Source organism: Microcaecilia unicolor, chromosome 6 (genome assembly GCF_901765095.1).
Source record: "Microcaecilia unicolor chromosome 6, aMicUni1.1, whole genome shotgun sequence".
In the NCBI taxonomy this organism is placed as follows: domain Eukaryota; kingdom Metazoa; phylum Chordata; class Amphibia; order Gymnophiona; family Siphonopidae; genus Microcaecilia; species Microcaecilia unicolor.
In genome coordinates, this window is record NC_044036.1 from 285,943,750 (window position 1) to 285,954,483 (window position 10,734).

General features: G+C 44.1%; 1 protein-coding gene across 1 annotated transcript in view; it reads left to right on the top strand.

The window, feature by feature from the left end:
• The window catches only part of FAM163B (family with sequence similarity 163 member B), a 42,056-nt gene that overhangs the window by 13,268 nt on the left and 18,054 nt on the right, over positions 1 to 10,734 (top strand). The gene's annotated exons all lie outside the window — the stretch shown is intronic.

Consider the following 10,734-nt stretch of genomic DNA (forward strand, 5'->3'; position numbering starts at 1 on the left):
GATTTTCAACAAGTCAATTTAATAATGGTCTATGGACTTTTCCTTTAGGAAGCCGTCCAGACCATTGGACTTTGATCCTGGGGAACTGAGTTCGATTCCCACTGCAGCTCCTTGTGACACTGGGCAAGTCACTAAACCGTCCATTGCCCCTGGTACAAAATAAGTACCTGAATATATGTAAACCTCTTTGAATGTAGTTGCAAGAACCTCAGAAAGGCCCATTTGCCTTTCCCCTTCCCTTTTTAAACCCTGCTAAGCTAACCGCCTTCTGAACTCTACACAGCCAAGAAGCAAAACATGAAAAATATTACTTGTGTAAGTGGAAACGGCTTTCAAGCAAGCAAAGTGCTGAGATCTGGGGAAAACAGGACTGCACCAGTCACAGGCGAAGGGGAGAGGACAGCAAATGTTTGGGGACTGCCCAGAACACTAGCTGTAGCCCACACTCCTGTTGTCTTGGATCTTAGCAGTTTTGGCATCTTATCCCCCCTCCCCTGCAATGAAATAAGGAGAGGGGAAATGGGTTCATCTCAGTGGCAATGTGTCCATGCATGACATGTTATCCCGATGATTTCATACATACACTTTATCTGAGTACAGTTAGGAAAAATATTGTAAATATGTTAAGGACTGCTAGTTTCACTTCAGTTTCTCTGTAAGTAGTACGTTTGTAGAAATCCTTGGTGTTTTCTATTCCAAAAGAACCCATAAACTCCTTTTCAAAATATTTAATATTCATATTTTATATTTCATTAATATAATTAACAAGTATTTCAATAGAGAGAGCTTTAAAAATAACTACTTTTAGGCACTTCTACTTATAGTTTATTCAGGGCCCCTTTTACTAAGCAGCGGTAAGCCCAATGTGGGCCTACCGCTCGCTAAACAGGAAGTACCACCAGGCTACCACATCAGCCTGGTGATACTTCCCACCCCTAGTGTGATGTCAATCCAAGTGCAGTATTTGTGTTGGAACCTCAATATATGAAGAACCAGGGGCATTCCAAAACTTTAGGTGCAGTGTTACAGAATACTGGAGTTGTTTATAGAATAGTTAATAGCAGCCATTCCATGACTAAAATTCAGGTGCAGCCCTTTATGCCAACTAAAACCTGGTGTAAGTGCCCACTCGTATGTAGGCACATATCGGGCATATTCTGTAACAGTGCATGCAATTTTCAGGAACACCCATGACCCGTCCATGCCCATACCTCCTTTTGTGATCCACTCATTAGAATCAGGGGCATAGCCAGACTTCGGTGGGAGGGGGGCCAGAGCCCGAGGTGAGGGGGCACATTTTAGCCCCCCGGTGCCACCGGCCACCCCTATTGCCGACCCCCCCCCCCCCCCGCCACTTCCAACTTTGACAACCCCTGCCGACAACCCCCTCGACCCCCCCCTCTCGCCGCCAACCCATCCCCGCCGTCGCCGTGGGCTACCTTTGTTGGCGGGGTCAGCTGATCTGCAAGGCTTCGTTCTGTTTCTGTGAGTCTGACGTCAGAAACAGAACGAAGCCTTCGGAGGAAGAAGAGGACCTCGGCTGGCGGGGATTGGGGACCCCGCCAGCAACGGTAGCCCATGGCGATGGCGGGGGAGGATTGGCGGTGGGAGGGGGGCTGAGAGGATCATCAGCAGGGGGTCCAGGGCCAAATCTACGTGGGCCCAGGCCCCCTGGCCCCACGTAGCTATGCCACTGATTAGAATTTATGCAGACCACTTTGCAGAATATGCTTAGAAAGTTGTGTGTGTAAATTCCAATTAGTGTTGATAATTGCTTGTTATTGGCCAATTATTGGCATTGATTACATAAGTACATAAGTAATGCCATACTGGGAAAAGACCAAAGGCCCATCAAGCCCAGCATCCTGTTCATGACAGCGGCCAATCCAGGTCAAGGGCACCTGGCAGCTTCCCAAACGTACAAACATTCTATACATGTTATTCCCAAAATTATGGATTTTTCCCAAGTCCATTTAGTAGCGGTCTATGGACTTGTCCTTTAGGAAACCGTCTAACCCCTTTTTAAACTCTGTCAAGCTAACCGCCTTCACCACGTTCTCTGGCAAGGAATTCCAGAGTTTAATTACACGTTGGGTGAAGAAAACATTTTGCAGATTTGTTTATTTTATTTTTTGTTACATTTCTCCCCCCCCCCCCCCTTCGATTTCCCACTCATGGCAGGCTCAATGCAGCTTACATGGGGCAATGGAGGGTTAAATGACTTGCCCAGAGTCACAAGGAGCTGCCTGTGCCTGAAGTGGGAATTGAACTCAGTTCCTCAGGACCAAAGTCCACCACCCTAACCACTAGGCCACTGTAGTTTCATCGCATGCCCCCTAGTCCTAGTATTTTTGGAAAACGTGAACAGACGCTTCACATCCACCTGTTCCACTCCACTCATTATTTTATATACCTCTATCATGTCTCCCCTCAGCCGTCTCTTCTCCAAACTGAAAAGCCCTAGCCTCCTTAGTCTTTCTTCATAGGGAAGTCGTCCCATCCCCGCTATCATTTTAGTCGCCCTTCGCTGCACCTTTTCCAATTCTGCTATATCTTTCTTGAGATGCAGCGACCAGAATTGAACACAATACTCAGCTGTGGTCGCACCATGGAGCGATATAATGGCATTATGACATCATCACACCTGTTAACAATTAAGTTGCGCAGCAAATCGACTACATGTGCAGATTTGCACATGCAACTTTAGTTGCCATTTATAGAATCTGGGGGCCCTGTTATGTCATGTGGAATTGAAGACAAAACCTGAATCTGAAGTCACTATGGAGCCTTTTTACAGACTGGCAGTAAGAAAACCCCAGAAATGGCTTGCGCTGTGGTAACCTGGCAGTAATTGGGCATCACCGTGTGCTGCCCAGTTACCACTGGGTTACGGCAGGAGCCCTTATCGCCACTTCAGTGGGTGGCGGTAAGTCTCCCTGCCACATGGCCACGTGCTAAGAGTTCTTTTACCACATGGCCATTTGTGTCTGGGGGATTTTACCCACTGTGGTAAAAAGGGCCCTGCAGCTTGGTAAAAGGACCCTATCCAGCTTATAACTGAAAAAGAAAAACGCCTATATTGCGACCCAAATCGGGAGATAGACGTTTATCTCACAAAAACGAATAAAGCGGTATAATCGAAAGCCGAATTTGGACGTTTTCAACTGCACTCCGTCGCGGATGCGGACAAAGTTGATGGGGGCGTGTCGAAGGCGTGGTGAAGGCGGAACTGGGGCGTGGTTATCGGGCGATCAGAGATGGGCGCCTTTCCCGATAATGGAAGAAAAATATGCGTTTTTAGCGAAAATTTAGGGCACTTTTCCTGGACCCTGTTTTTCCACGAATAAGGCCCCAAAAAGTGCCCTGAATGACCAGATGACCACTGGAGGGAATCGGGGATGACCTCCCCTGACTCCCCCAGTGGTCACAAACCCCCTCCCACCACAAAATATGCTATTTCACAACTTTTTATTTTCACCCTCAAATGTCATACCCACCTCCCTGGCAGCAGTATGCAGGTCACTGGAGCAGTTATTAGGGAGTGCAGTGGACTTCAGGCAGGTGGACCCAGGCCCATCCCCCCCACCTGTTACACTTGTGCTGGTAAATGGGAGCCCTCCAAACCGCCCCCCAAACCCACTGTACCCACATGTAGGTGCCCCCCTTCACCCCTTAGGGCTATAGTAATGGTGTAGACTTGTGGGCGGTGGGTTTTGAGGGGGATTTGGGGGGCTCAACACCCAAGGGAAGGGTGCTATGCACCTGGGAGCACTTTTACCTTTTTTTTGTTTTTGTAAAAGTGCCCCCTAGAGTGCCCGGTTGGTGTCCTGGCATGTGAGGGGGACCAGTGCACTACGACTCCTGGCCCCTCCCACGAACAAATGCCTTGGATTTATTCGTTTTTGAGCTGGGCACTTTCATTTTCCATTATCACTGAAAAACAAAAACGCCCAGCTCACAAATTGTTGAATAAAACATGGACGTCTATTTTTTTCAAAAATACGGTTCGGTCCGTTCTCGGAGATAAACGCCCATGGAGATAGACGTTTTTGTTCAATTATGCCCCTCCACGTGATGTGTGTGAATTGGCACACTCAGACAAGGTTCTAGATTAAGGTACAAAAATTGTCAAGTTTTTCCAATGCAATGCAAAGCTCAAGGTATCCTTTCAATTGAGGTCAGCAAATTCATCCTTCTGCCTTCAGAAAGGCTAGGATTTTAAGTCTTTCATTGTATTAAAAATTCATGGGCTTCCAGCCTGCCTCTCCAAATTGGTTAAATAGCAAATCATTGACCTCTGCTGAAATGAGATCAAGTGTGCCATCAGCACAGGGAGGGGTGAGCAGATTGTCTTCATCTACAGAAACCGGTTCAGTGATGGAGGGAATTAATGAAACGAGACACTGCCACAGATGATGATGACTTTAAAAACTCAAATGTGCCAGCGATATCCTACATGTTGGAGCCAATTGATTTAATTAAAGCTGAAAAGGCTTCACAGCTGTGATGCAGTGACAGTGTCAGAGTCTTCAGCCTGTGACGCTATGGCCCTCCTGGGTGTGCAGTGTCGCATTCTGTAGCTCTGTGCCTACAGGAGGACTTCACCTTGAAGCCTATCTGACCTAAGATCCTGGGCTTTCCAGTGCTGCAACCTGATTGATTGGGCTGCATCAGAGTGATCATGAAGTGGTATAAATAGACACGCTGATGTGATGACATAAGGTATTTATATTGAAGCTAAGTTTTTTTTTTTGGGGGGGGGGGTTCCCATTTTTTGTTTATTATTCTGAGATAACACACAGTGTTCTTTGTTTTGCTACCAGAGCACTTCTGCTATTAATAAATCTTATACTAATCTTTGTCAAAATCTTTTGGCTTCTGGGCTTCCCTGTCCTAACTTCAGAAAAACAGAGCAATAAATTAGGGACAACTGAGAGATACAGTACCAATGGCGGCATAGCTGCCAGCCGAAGACGACCACCTGGTTGGAACTCTTGCAGTCTGGGCAGCTGGCAGCAGTGCCCCTGAGCTACTGCCATCTCTGGCCCCTGCACAGGCTCATATCTGCACATGTGTAACTCAGCATGTGAAGAGGGGGCCCACCTGCAGCTCAGGTTGAAATAGTTCAGACCGGGAGGAGCCAGGAGGTCCAGCCATACTAAGGAAGCATCAATTTTGGGTGAGCTCCAGCCCATCTTTGGCTATGCCACTGCTAATAATCTACATTTATTATTTATCTTGCCTAAAACTCATGAGCTGAATTAACAAGGAGCTGAAAGCCATGTCTGTGTGTGACAACATTCTCACTGACAGCAGATTTTCTGCATGCAGTCCCTTGAATGGTCGGTTCTGACACCATGATCAGCTTGTGATGAATTGCCCTTGTGTTGTGATTGGTTGGGCTGTCAGGTCTTCTTTTTCTCTCAAACATGCTTTTGTTTGCCTGCATTTTAAACCCAGTTTTAGATCAGATATGTTCCAGGCTTTGGGGTATACATGTAATTCTAAAGCGCTGTTGGTGATGGTCTCTGGCCAGCTGTGAGAATTTCACCTAGGGTGTGTGTTTCATTTTCTCTTTCTGCTTAGGATTGCATTTATGCTTCTGTGAACAGCACATCACTAGCTGGGCCTCTGGAGAATAACTCCCTCCTGCCCCAATGCCAATTGTATTTTTCAGTATTTGGTACAGAATGCTTCTTCGTGTCTAATAATGAGCCAGCGTTAATTCATATAGCTGTATCTTTGCATTGAACAATTTTCAAGGTTGTCTGAGACTGCAGGAATAGCTTTTTTTTCCAGACACTCATACTTGTCAGGTTAGTTCCAAAAAGCTCTTTTTTTATGTGGCTGCAAAGCCATCAGGCTGTTAGCAGAATCCAGTCAGTAACTCTAGCCTCCACTGTAGTAGCAAAGTCAATGTGGACGTTCAGTCAGGGAGAACAGCTGTGCTTGACCTTCCTTCTGTCAGCCTGCATAGCTCTGCAAAAAGTCCTCCTGGTGCTCTGAAGAAAGAACTAATATTTTATTTAAAACTTTTATTACATACAGCATCACCATAGGTGCTCAGGGCATGGTAAAAGTTATTCAAGCATAAGAAATGAAATGCAGCACGCCACTAACTTTGAAACCACAGCAAAAAAAAAAAAGTGCTTTGGAGACTTAAAGATTAGGATAAAAGAAAAGTAGTAAGTTTCTTGATAGAACCAATTTGAATTTAAAAATGTAAACTTTTTATTTATTAACTAGTTTAAATAGTGTGAAACCCGTTTTCCCCCATAGTCTTGAACTTTCTACCAGAGGTTGAAACTTTAACTGTTATGGCCTAGAGCATTAACAGAGAGCTTCTAGAAGGCAATGTAGAGATAAGATAAGGTCTACAAAATCATGAGTGGTGTAGAACGAGTAAACGTGAATTGGTTGTTTTATTCTTTCAAAATGTAAGACTACAGGATACGCAATGAAGTTATATGGTAATACGTTTAAAGCATATAGGAGGAAATGTTTTTCACTCAATGATTAGTTAAGCTCTGGAACTCATTACCAGAGGATGTGGTATCAGCGATTAGCGTATCTGGGTCTAAAAAAAGGTTTGGACAAGTTCCTGGAAAAGTTCATAGTCTGCTATTGAGATAGAAATGGGGAAGCCACTGTTGTGACATGGAATCTTGTTACTATTTGGGATTCTGAAACAATTAAAAGGAGTGTTCTAATCGAGCAAAAGTGGTGGAAACCACGTGAAACTACTCAAAGATCCTAAACATCAACAGGTAAAACTCTCTGAAGTAATTCTACCTTGGGGGCATCATATAGCAATTGTATAGGCTATGACACCTCCTATAAAGTATGGCATTTCGGTTCCACAGAACCTGCTTCTGGGGTGATTTCAAACTAGGTTGCTGAATGATATTACAGCCGCAACACTCAAACGCCATGCTTTTTCTTGGTAGTGGGCGTTGGGAGTTTTGATTACCTTCAGCGCTGTGCCAGCTTTGTGTCAGTTAAGTACTGGGGTTGCTGAGTTTGACTTTTAAAATTGCTTTAAAGATTGTTTATAATAAAATAGTAATTAAAAAAAGGCATTATAGCATTGGAGGCAGATGGTTAGTATGTATGAAGTGCTGCAGATCTGGAATAGCTTTGGGCTATAGGAAATCTCGTAGCCTATATAATTCTTACATGATGCCTCCAAGCTCGATTTACTTCAGAAAGTTTTCCCTGTTGTTGTTTAGGATCTTTGAGTAGTTTCACGTGGTTTCTACCACTTTTGCTCGATTAGAACACTCCTTTTCATTGTTTCCATTTCTTATTTTGAAGTGGTATGTTTTCTCTTGTTTTCCTTTGTGACTATTTGGGATTCTGCCAGGTACTTGTGACCTGGATTGGCCACGTCTGGATGCAGGATACTGGGCTAGATGGACCATCAGTTTGGCCCACTATCCTGCTTATAATCGAAAGAGAAAAATGCCTATATTGCGACCCAAATCGGGAGATGGGCGTCTTTCTCCCGTGGGCGCCCAAATCGGTATAATCGAAAGCCATTTTTGGGCATTTCCAATTGCAATCCGTCGCGGACCCTTTTTTTTCACGAACAAGTCCCAAAAGAATGCCCCAACTACCCAGATGACCACTGGAGGGAATCGGGGATGACCTCCCCGGATTCTCCCAGTGGTCACTAACCCCCTCCCACTAAAAAAACCCCACTTAATACTTTTTTTCCAGCCTCTATGCCTGCCTCAAATGCCGTACCCACCTCTATGACAGCAGAATGTGTTCTATCCTGTGACAGCCTTTCCCTGGTTCTGATGTGGCTCTCGGGTGAGTGAGACATCTCTTCTGTTATGTGGGTGTAGGGTATTGGGCTCCGTGATTCCACTAGTTTGTGTTAAATGCTCACGATATTGGTAGTTGGTAGGCTCTACTCCCATGGTGCTTTCCCCCCTGCTTACTGGGTCAGAGTGTGCCCTGTTTTGTTTCCGGTAGTCCATGAGGTAGTGGCCATTTTTGTAAGCCAGTTTTAGATCCCTTTCACGTGTTAGCCACGTTAGAGAACTTAGTTCTTCCCTTGAATGTGGCTGAAAGAGGGCATTGTACAGCATTCTGCCAGCTCTGACCTACTGCTAATCTCAGTACCAGCGAGACTCGTTGCCAGTGGGGCACAACCTCTGATCTGCAGTTAACTGTGAGTAAGCGTGCTTATTCCAATAAAGGATGTTTTCGGAGAGATTAGTCTTCAGGTGTCAACTGGTGTGCCAATGTTATATAGCAGCAACAAGTCCTAGAGGCCTGCATGTATGGAGGTCCCTGGAGCACTTTTAGTGGGTACCACAGTGCACTTCAGCCAGGTGGACCCAGGCCCATCCCCCCCTATCTGTAACACTTGTGCTGGTAAATGGGAGGTCTCCAAAACCCACTGTACCCACATGTAAGTGCCCCCTGAGTTATGGTAGTGTTGTACATTTGTGGGTAGTGGGTTTTGGGGGAGGGGGGTTGGGTGCTCAGCATCCGTGGTAAGGGAGCTATGCATGTGGGAGCTTTTTCTGAAGTCCACCGCACTGACCTCTAGGGTGCCCAGTTGGTGTCCTTGCATATCAGGGGGGCCAGTGTACTACGAATCGTGGCCCCTCCCATGACCAAATGGCTCGGATTAGGACATTTTTGAGCTGGGCGTTTTTAGTTTCCATTATCGCTAAAAAAAAAACAAACGCCCAGCTGAAAAATGTCCATTTTTTCGAAAATATGGTCTGTCCCGCCTCTTCACGTACCCGTTTTCTGACATAGACGCCCATGGAGATAGGCGTTCGCGTTCGATTATGCCCCTCCATGGCTATTATGTTCTTACGGGTATGTGTGTGAAAATTATCATTGGATTTTTGTGGCAGCAAATGACATATAATGAATGATAATATCATACATATTCATAAGGAACATTACTGGCAGTTTGGAATAACTTGGATTTTTTTTTTTACATGTCTTCTCTGTAAAAGTAACTCAAGGGGCTGAACAGCCAGCATCTTTTCTCTCTGTCTTTTCTGAAAACAGTCTATATAAGTCAAAATTGAACTGGTAGAATATGATGTTCCTAATCTAGTTTGGTTTCTTCTGTCTCTCGAGTTCTCGTCTCTCCTGTCCTCTATACTTTCTTTTCTGTACACATCATCGGGAAAAAAACCAGGAACAGAGCAGCTTGCTCAAGCAGAATAGTAGTAATTAGCTGTTTAGAGCTGAAATATTGGTGTTGAGCTCATGGACACCTGTTTAATTTAATAGAGATCTCAAGTGAGACCCTGCTGATTTCTGAAATGGCCTTGGCAGGTAATTTATCAAGACACAGAACAAAGTCATCAGAACAGTTTCACTCCCAGGATACCAGAGATTTGAGGCAGTGGTTGCCAATCTCTAGTTATCCAAAATCTAATTGTCTGGACGGAATCTGCTTTCAGCCCCTGCTTAAACCTGTCAGTTGAGGCAGGAAAATACACAGAGTCTCTCTCTCTCTTTTTTTTTATACCTGACACTAATGTGTCCAAGATACAGATCTAGTGGGTTGTGCTACACCATAATTATCTGCCAGCTAATGAACTTCGTGGCTTGGGATGGGCTTGTATGTGCTGTCCTTTTGTTTATTTTTTATTTTATTTTATACAGAACTTATAGTCCGCTAATACCATTACTGTTCACCGCGGGTTACAAAATAAGAAATGAGCACAATGTTCAGACTACAGTACAATACAATATACCATAATAACATTAAGTAAAAAGACAATTAAAGGATTCCACTAGAAATTTCTTGATCAAAAACATCTTAAGCATCCTTCTGAACTTAAACAAGTCAGGACTTGCCTCAGCTCCAAAGGCAATGAATTCCCCCAAAAAACGGGAGCTTGATAAGGAAGAGAAGATGATAACAATTTTTTACAACTAACATTCCTGACTGATGGAAAAGATAGCAAACAGTGGGCCCTTAAACGGTTCAACTTTCCCCCCAATAATACAGACATCACTTAAAAAAAAATAAAAAGGGACCTCTCCCTGAAGCATCCTGTAGACTGTAACGTCTAACTTAAAATAAATCCGAGCCTCTACCGGAAGCCAATGGACTTTCAAGTATTAAGGTGAAAGAGGCTGAAACTTATTCAAAGAACAAATCAAGCGCACGGCTGCATTCGGAACTATCTGCAGGCCTTTTAAAGAGGATTTGGCACAGCCCACCTACATAAGGTTACAATAATCAAGAATAGATAAGATTAATGTTTGCACCACAAGTCTAGAGACTGAGATTTTAAAATATTTCCTAATACAACAAAGTTTTTTTTTTATAAAAGGATTTCCTAACAACCGAGTTAATTTGAGGCTTCATACTTAAAGTACTATCAATCACCACCCCCAATAATTTGGACTCTGTCACAAAAGTAAAACAATCTGATCCCACAAATACTGTATTATACTGAAAAGGGTGGTCCAAAGGTCCCAACCATAGAAACCTTGTATTTTCTTTATTAATCTTAAGCCTATATTGCACAACCCATGATTCAATCAAATCCATACACCTTAGAATTTGCGCATAAGTGGCATTCCAATTTCTAAGGCTGGACACAACACCAGAATATCATCCGCATATATAAAACTTTGAAACTGAGCTTGCTCCAATATAGCTCCCAAAGATTGTAAAACCATATCAAATAAAATCGGTGAAAAGGGCAAACCCTGAGGAACCCCAAAGGGTGATACCCAAAC